This window comes from Suricata suricatta, chromosome 6 (genome assembly GCF_006229205.1).
Source record: "Suricata suricatta isolate VVHF042 chromosome 6, meerkat_22Aug2017_6uvM2_HiC, whole genome shotgun sequence".
NCBI classification, from domain to species: domain Eukaryota; kingdom Metazoa; phylum Chordata; class Mammalia; order Carnivora; family Herpestidae; genus Suricata; species Suricata suricatta.
The window spans coordinates 31744307-31753448 of NC_043705.1; positions in this window are offsets into that span (position 1 = coordinate 31744307).

Here is a 9142-nt window from a genome sequence, read left to right on the forward strand (position 1 = left end):
TGCATTTTAAAGAGGAGTTTTGGGATGCCTCTGCGGCTAAGCGTGGATTTCAGTTGCCAGAGAGCCATGGGACCTGGGGAGGAAAGGAAACAAACAATTGCTGAATGCCTCTGCTTTCCTTGCAAATGTTCTTTATTAATCTTTGTGGAGGTGGATATAAATATTCCCATTTTACAGACAAGCTAACAGGGACCCAGGCCACAACAGCGGTAAGTAGTAGGGATGGGATGTGAAGTCTGGTCCACTCAGGACCATGCTCTTTCTGCCGCATCATCAGGCCAGATCTCCAGCCTCAGCTGGGCCCTGGGGACAGAGTGTGGCTTCCTCTTCCAAAACCTGTGTCGGAGCTGGGGAAGAAAACTGTTTCACTGAAACTACCTCTAGGGGGTTGGGTGTTGCTGATTTCTAACTTCTCCACCAACAGAGAGGAAAGCTTTGTGCTGGCCATGCTGAGTCATCCAGGGACCAGGAAATCTAGGTTTATATTTACCCCAAGGCAGCCACCTCAACAGGTTTGTGGCTGTACTTCCCCAGTTTGGGACTGCTTGCTCTCCAAGCACCTGGGCTCATTCCCTGGCTGGGCAGGCGTGTGAGAAGGGACCATGTGGCTGGGGTCATACTGTGTCCTTGGGTGCCCACTCCTGTAGCCTAGCCGATACTGCTCTCTGAATCGGTCACCCTAGACCTTTATGCATTGGTCCCGGGACCACCAGCACCTGAATTCGAGGCTTGCTAATACTGCCAGACTGCACACTCCTACAGACCTCCAGAACCTGGGAGGGGAAGGAGGTCCCCCGATCTGTGGGAGTGTGTGTGTAGCACAGGGTCTTTCCAAGCTTTCCCCTCCAGTTGAGAACTGCTGGGCAGACCCCTCTATGCCTGAGCTCTGGAATAAACCTGAATGTGAATCCTGGGGCTGACACTCTGCAGTCAGGCAGCCCTGCACCCTGTACGTCATCTCTGGGACCTCCATCTTCCTATTTGCAAACCAGAAGTGATACCTATACCCTCCTCATGGGGTCGTTGTGGGGATTCCAGGAGATGACATAGAGAAAATGCTCAGGAAAGGCCGCTTGAGAGGGATGTTGCACCTTCCTCCTCCTCCCTTCTGAGCTGAGCCCGGGCCTGGGGCTGTAGCTCTGGGAGAGCTGAACTTGTCTAGCAGGTTCTCAGGGCCTCACAGCTGCAGTATATGTAGCAGCAGTTTCTAAATAGAACTCCCCTCCAAACCACAGTCATGTGCCCCTGTTGGCCCCTCAAGTCTCCATTAGGAAGCCAGCTTTGCAGACCTGAGGTCAGACTGTGGGGTCAGATAGAGCTGCTTTGTGGTCTCCGTGGCAGAAGATTTGAGATGGTGACCTGAGGTCTAGGAGTAACTGCTGTCCATCCAGGAGAGCTACCAGTTAGGGAGAACCTGCTTCCAGGCAGTTCACATCCCCTGTTGCACCTCCTCCATCCCTGGCTGAGGTTAAGTACTTGCTATTAATTCTGTTTATGGATAACAGACCCCCTGGCTTAGTCTTAGGCCTAAAGTCATTAAGTTGGTAAGTGGAGGAGCTGGGATTTGAACCCAGATTTACATGATTCCAAAATTTCTTTATGCCTGGAATGTGATACCACGTCCCTAAATTATCCCATCAAGCTGATTTACTGAACACCTGGTAAAGGCCAGGTTCTGAGCTAAGCACTCTCCATGCTTTTCCCCACTTAACTTTCCCAATAGCCCTCTGAGATAGATTGTGTTATTATTCTTATCTTCTGGGGAAGGAAACTGCCACTCAGAAAGAATGAGGATCTGAATTACTCAGCTAGACTCTTTCATGGTTAGATCCAGGGTCCTAGAAAATACCCCTCCCCACTTCATCTTTCATGATTGTGCTTCCCCTCCAAGGTCCCCTCTGCCTCACTACCCACCTGTGTCTCTACCCTTCTATTTGGGGGTCTCTTTACCCAAGCTGTGTCTTCATCCTGGCCCCACTGACTCTGAGCTAAGAGTGTAGAGGTGTGCCCCCACCCCCAACCCCAAGCAACTTACTGCCCCTCCCACTGCCTCCAGGTCTGCTGGGAATTGGCCTCTAATTGCATCTCAGGCTGGGAGGCTATTAGCCTGTGATTGCTTCCCCAGAGCCTGCCTTGCCCCCTGGGTACCCACTCTCAGCTTCGCTGGGGGCTTAAGATGACGTAAATCACCAGTCCGAGGTCCTGGCCAGCTAGGCCCCCCAGCACCCCTGTAACCCAGCCATCCTGAGTGGACCCCTCCCCAGGGAGCTGGGTCCCTTCACTGTGAGGCAGCAGGAAGGGGTTCCCCCCAAGTCAACCATGCATGTACACACACACACACACACACACACACACACACACACACACACCCTGTAAGTGCTGCTGCTGGGAGATGGTCCTACTGATCCCTCCCGCACTGGGTGCCCCTGCACACTGCTGCTCCCTCCCCTCCCTGTAGCGCACTGTAGGAGGGCAAGTGCTCAGCAGTTAGGACGCCTGAGCTCTTTTACTGGCTCAGACACTCCCTCTGTGACCTTGGGCAAGTTCTTTCCACTGTTGGGCCTCAAAAATAGGAGGTTGATCTTGGTGATCTTTAACTGGCTTAACTGGCTTCTAGCCTGAAAGATAATACCATTTTGATAACTCCTCCTGGAGTTTTCCTTACACTGTTATCTAATGAATGGTAGGCATGGTGCCAGGCATTGAGGATTCTAGAAAGGCAAGTTCTTGCCCTCCCTGAGCTCGCAGCCTTGAGAGGGATAGGAGCAGACTGTTACAACATAGAGTGATGAGAGCTGAGATGGTGGAACCGCAGGCTATGGAGGGGTGGGGTAGGCCAGGGTTGCCCCAAAGTACCCAAAGGCAGCATCTTTTCTAACATGGAGGGGTGGTCTGAGAAAATGGGCTTCAGGGTTTCTGAGTCCTAAAGAATGAGGAAGGAGGGTAAGGGCTGGGGCTAGATCAGCAGAGGGAACAATAGTGGGAAGAAACCTTGAGGCTTTGTGGGGATGTCACTGTGAGGCCAGAAGACTGGACAGAGGTTATGCCTGAGAGTTTGGACTTGACTCTGAGAACATTGAGGAGCTGTAGAAAGATTGGGGACAAGAGGGTGATATGGCTGCCCTACGGAGGAAGGATTGAGGGCCAGGGGTAAGGGCAGGAGACTCTAACCATCTATCTTCCCTTTCCTCCAAGTCAGAACAACCTCTGCCATCCCCCGTAGGATGGGAGGCAAGAATTTCCTCCTTCCTCAACTGTTCCCCCACACACTGTCCATCTCCCTCAGGGGGAGGATCGGAGGCTGCGGAGGCCCCCAGAGCCATGTGTCCTAGGAAGGAGCTAGAAGGGAAGGCATCTGGCAGTTTGATGACCAGCTGAAGCTCCAGGAGGGAGAGCTCTCTGACCCTTTGAGCAGGGCAACACCCCTGCCCTCTCTCCTAGGATTAATCTCTGCCTGAGCCAGGGAGACTAGAGCTGGGAGTATCTTTTTTTCTCCTTCCACTCCCTCCTGTGCCACCTCCCCTTCTGGACTCTGAAGGTCCCTGCCTCCTTTTCCCCAGGGGTCATCCCGAAACCTGGAACACCGTGTGTGTGTGTGTGTGTGTGTGTGTGTGTGTGTGTGTGTGTGTGTGGTATGCATGCACATGCTAGAGGATGTGGTGTGTACTTGTGAAGCACAAGGGAGGTGCCATAGCCCTGCCATGGGGCCACCATCAGGAAGTAAGCCTAAGGGCCACTCGAGTCTCGAAAGGGATTTCAGGAGGATTCAGAGATTAGAGAATTAAACTTCCAGCTGCAGCCTCTGTTGAGCCTGGAATCCTTGTGGCCCCATCAGGGTCCTGTGTAAAGCTGCATAAAGCACGGAGCTGGGCCAGACCAGGGTGGCATGGGACTCTTGGGCTCCTGCTCTGAGCCATAACTCCAGAAACCCAAGGCTCCCTCAGGCAGCTTCCTAGATAAGGACCTGGGCCATGTAAATGCCCCAGCCAGGCCCAGACATGGGTGCTGTCTCCCCTCTGTCCTTGTGCCTCTCCTAGTACCCCCATCCTGCCCCTGCAGCAGGGTGTTCAAGCCCACCCATCATCTCCAGCACCCTGACTGTCAGCGTCAGCCATGCCCAGGATTGCCTCTGTAATGCACATTTGCATTTTGCTGCATCTCCACAGCCTTCAGCAGCCCAGACCCCATCCATATTCTCACTCATCTCCCCATGTCCAAGCACCCACACCCAACCGGTCCCCACAGTGCAGCCAGGTAGATGTTTCTCTAAGAAAACTCAGGTCACTGGGGCACCTGGGTGGCTCAGTCAGTGAAGTATCTGTCTCTTGATTTTGGCTCAGGTCATGATCTCAAGGTTTGTGAGTTCGAGCCCCTCCTTGGGCTCTGTGCTGACAGTGTGGGGCCTGCTTGGGATTTTCCATGTCTCTCGCTCGTTCTCTCTCAAAAATAAACATGTAAAACAAAACAAAAAATAGAAAACTCTGGTCACTACTCTCCTCAGTGCCCTTCAGTGGCTGCACATTACACGTAGGATAAAAGCCAAATTCCTTGCTCATAAGATGGAGTTGACCACCCTGGCCTCTGCTCTTGACTTTCCCTCAGCACCACCACTGAAACAGCACTCAGCTGGAAACTCTCACCTCCAGGCCTTTGCACCCAGTTTCCACCCTCAGTTCCTCCAACTCACCATCTCCAGGCAAATCTGTCCTCAACCCTCAGCTCTCAACACAGGTCAGCACCTGTAAGAGCCTCTGATCGCCACACAGGCACCCTCTTTGGGTTCCCATAGCCCCTGGAACTTTGCCTGTCAAGGCTCTGACCACACTGTACTGGAAAGGCCTGTTTAACATATTCATCACCCACACTTCCTTGTATCAGTCATTAAGAACTCGTATTCCAAATGGATGAAGGAACAAGGTGAGAGAAAGGGTAGAGGGTACCACGAGGCAGGATTCAAGTGCAAAGACAGTATAACCACTAGTACGCTTATAATAATAGTTACAGCTGTTATTTATCATATGTCCACTCCATTCCAAGCAAGGTGCTAATAAACATCATCTTCTGGGGTGTCTGGGTGGCTCAGTCATTACATGTCCAACTTTGGCTTAGATCATGATCTCACGGTTCGTGAGTTGAAGCCCCACATTGGGCTCTGTACTGAGAGCTCAGAAACTAGAGCCTTCTTTGGATTCTGTATCTCACTCTCTCACTGCTCCTTCCCTGTTCATACTCACTCACTCTCTCTTGCTCTCTCTCTCTCTCTCTCTCTCTCAAAATTAAATAAACATGAAAAAAATTTTAAACAAATTATCTTCTTTCATTTCCCCAGCACCCAGAAGCATTACTGCTTTCATCCCCATTTTACAGGTAAGGACCCTGAAGCCCAGAAAGATTAAGTTATCCAAGATCATACAGTCAGAAGGTGGTACAGGCTAAATCTTCCTAAGTGTTGAAATAGGGAGTCACTGGCCAGCCCCTAAGAACAGATCACAGGAGCCCTTTTCCTTACCCTGCACCAGGAAAAGTTCTACTTCCCTGGCTATGGAGTAAGGAGTTTCCAGGTCCCTAGAGGGTAGATGTGTCAGCCCACCCTGGAAACTTCTAGGGGGTTTAAGAGAAGCCAGTCCTTCATGACACCACTCTTCCCACTCACATCTCTTTCAGAAGCAGGAGAAATCCGGGAAGTCTGGAGCGCACATCCCCTCTTCATCAGGGCAGAAGGTAAGGTGCTGAATTTAATAGCAAAGTAAATTTGGCTTGAGAGGAAATGAGATTTCTTGGTCAAGGTGAGTGTGTCTGGGAGAGCCAGGAATGGGATGGGATGGGGAGGATTGGGGCATTTGAGGGGGGGCTGAAAAATAGGGGAGTGCAGATCTAGAATTATTAGAATGTTGATTATGTCCTCTTGATTGTTAATGAAATCCTTCACCTTGGATTTCTGGACCAGGGGGAAAGCTCCCAGAGCTCATTTTCCTGCTGATGAGAGCAAGAGAGAGGGCAGGAGGGGGCAGAAGACTCTCAGCTTAGGGAGAAATTAAATTCCACCTAAACAAATGGGACTGAACAAGCCTGGCCACTGCCATTTGGAGGCAGAGCCTTGGGCTGACCCAAGGTCCCCTGTGGAAATGGGATGGAGCCTCCTGGGTGGGGAGTGGCCCAGGGCCCCACTCAGGCAGCAGACTGCAGCTTCCATAGTAACAACGGCTAACATTCTTGAGCACCTTTAATGCAGCCCAAGCTAAGGAATGTGCATGTATTATCCCCTTAAATTCTCCTAACAGCCCTTAGAGGTAGGTAGTATGATTGTACCCAGTTTGTAGATGAGGACACTGAGGCACATTGAGGCACAGAAAGGACAGAAGCTTGTCCAAGGTCCTGTAGATTGTAAACAGAGGCACCAGCCAGCCACCCAAGCAGTCTGGTACCAGTGCCAGTCTGAGATCTGCAGGATGTCCAGCTCTACCCCTTCCTTCACTACCTTCCTGAGTCTCAGCTGCCCCATCTATAATATGGGGCTAATAGAAGTTGTCACCATGACGCACTATTGTTAGGAGTCAGTAAAATATAAAAAATTAAGAACAACTCATCCCAGACACAATATTCCCTTGGGAGCCTGGCTCCTTGTTCCTGACATGGGGAGGTGTCCTTTCTTATTCAGCTAACTGGGTCCTGTGATGTATAGACACAGTTCTAGGCACAGGGGTGGTTAACAGTGAACAAAATGGACTAGTCCCCACCCTGTGGAACTTACCTTCTGAAAGGGCAGGCAGACCACAAACAAGATAAGTAAGTACATGATAACCTATGTTAGAAATGAGAAATGCAGGGGTGCCTGGGTGGCTCAATCAGTTAAGTGTCCGACACTTGATTTCAGCTCAGGTCACGATCCCAGGGTTGTGAGATTGAGCCCCACATCCGTGTCCAGGCTGAGTGTGGAGCCTGCTTAAGAGTCCCTCTCTTGGGGCACTTGGATGGCTCAGTTGGTTAAGTGTTCCGACTTCGGCTCAGGTAATGATCTCACAGTTAGGGAGTTCTAGCCCTATCTCTGGCTCTAGGTTGACAGCTTGGAGCCTGAAGCCTGCTTTGGATTCTGTGTCTCCCTCTCTCTCTGCCCCTCCCCTGCTCACGCTCTATTTCTCGGTCTTTCAAAAATAAATAAATGTTAAAAATAAAAATAAAAAGATTCTCTACACTCTGCCCCTCCCACACATGTGCATGTCCCCCCACCCCCCCCACCCCATCTAAAAAAAAAAGGTGGGGAAATGCAATAAGACAAAACCAAGCAGCAAAGGGGCAGAAGGAGAGCTGGTGGCCAAGACTGCAATGCAAATAGGATGGTCAGAAAAGGCCTCACAGAGAAACTGACTTGGAGCAAAGACTCAAAGGAAGTGAAGTACATATGAGAGGAAGAGCATATGGAGAGGGAACAGCAGGCACCAAGTGCAAAGGCTCTGAGGTGGGACCATAGCTGGCAAGTTACAGGAAGAGCAAGCAGGCCAGAGTAAGTGCATCAGCAAAGGTAGAGCAGTAGGAATTAGAGTCACAAAGTAGTGGGGAGATTGTGTAGGGCCTCGTGGGCCTTTGTGAGAACTAGCTTTTATCTGAGTGAGACAAGAATCCACCAGAGAGTTTTAGGCATGACGTGATTCATGTTTTAAAGGTATCACTCTGACTATGGTGTGGAGAATAGACTGTCGGGGGTCGAGGACAAAAGCAGAGACAAGAGGTGGGAGGCTCTTGTGGTAATCCAGGTGAGAGCAGCCGGTGGCTTAGTGCAGGGAGGTGGCAGTGGAAGTGGTGGGAAGAGGTCTGATTCTGGATGTGTTGCAGAGCTAAGCCAGCAGGAAGAGCTGATGGGTCAAATGGGGGGGTGGGGGAGTGAGAAAGATGGGGATCACGGATGACTCTGGGCTTTTACCTTCTCCATCTCTCTATTCCCTGAAGATGATCCCTCCCTTTAACAACCAGCTCCATCCTCCCTGACCTCCTCCTGAGTCCCCTTGAAACATCCTAAGCTCATGGGGCTTTATTCACCATCCACTACTTCCCACACTTGTCTCCCTGCCCTGCTTGGGAATTTGCCTTCCAGAGCCCCAGGTTGAGGGAATTTGGTGCATGGAAGTTGACCCACAGTCCACATCTGCCTCAATGACTTCCAGGGCCCCCAAGTCCTTACGCAGCTCAAGTGGTCTGCTGTCCACCTGAGCATTCCCTGAGGTCCCTGGCTCCTCCCAACTTTGATGTCCCTTCTCTTGCCCCTCAGAACAGGCACTACCCCCTGCTGCGCAGCTCTGCTCCTCCTAGTCACCCAGCTACCCCCCAAGCTTCCCCTTTGTCTCAGGTGGGCACCCCACCACCACACAGGAAGCCTGCCTTTCTAGAGGAAGCCCTGCATTCCAGCCCTGACCTCTACCATAGAGGCAAGTTCATCTTGTGTGATTATTTGATGAAAGCCTGTCCTCCCACTTGACTGTAACCTCCACAAGGGCAGGGGCCCACCTGTGTCCCCAGAAGCAAGCAATTCACTAAAAGAGACCTTCAGTGGATTTGACATGGAGCCTTAGGCTTTTGGTAAATTAACTTTCATTGACCAAAATCCTCCAGCTGCTAGGTAAATGCCTGGCACATAGCAGGTGCCTGACACATATTTATTAAGGGATGAATCAGCCAATGACTCAGAGTTCTCCTGGAAGACTGTGGAATGTGACAAATTTTCTGAGCCTCAGTTTCCCCATATGTAATCATGGGAATGAAAATACACAGTTCAGGAGTTGTGAGGATTAACAGGAGGCATGAGCAGCGTCTCACACTAGTAGTTGCTCAATAATTGTTCCTGCAATGCATGTTCAGAGAATTACCACCTTACGGCTCCCCCATGCTTCCCCTCCTCTCCCCTCCCCCCATCCTGTCGTGTCCTCTCTTCCCCAACCTCCTCCCCTCCCCTCCCAGGACTCACAGTGGTGGCATCACCACAGCCTCCAAACACGCCCCTTCTCCCCCAAGATCCCCAAATTCACCACTGGTTACATATTGATCCTGTTTAGCTTTCCCAATGGATGATAAACATGAAATTAAAATGACTTCCTGGAATATTAATGTAGTAAATGGCCCTATTAAAAGAAAGAAAATACAGCTGAGAAAA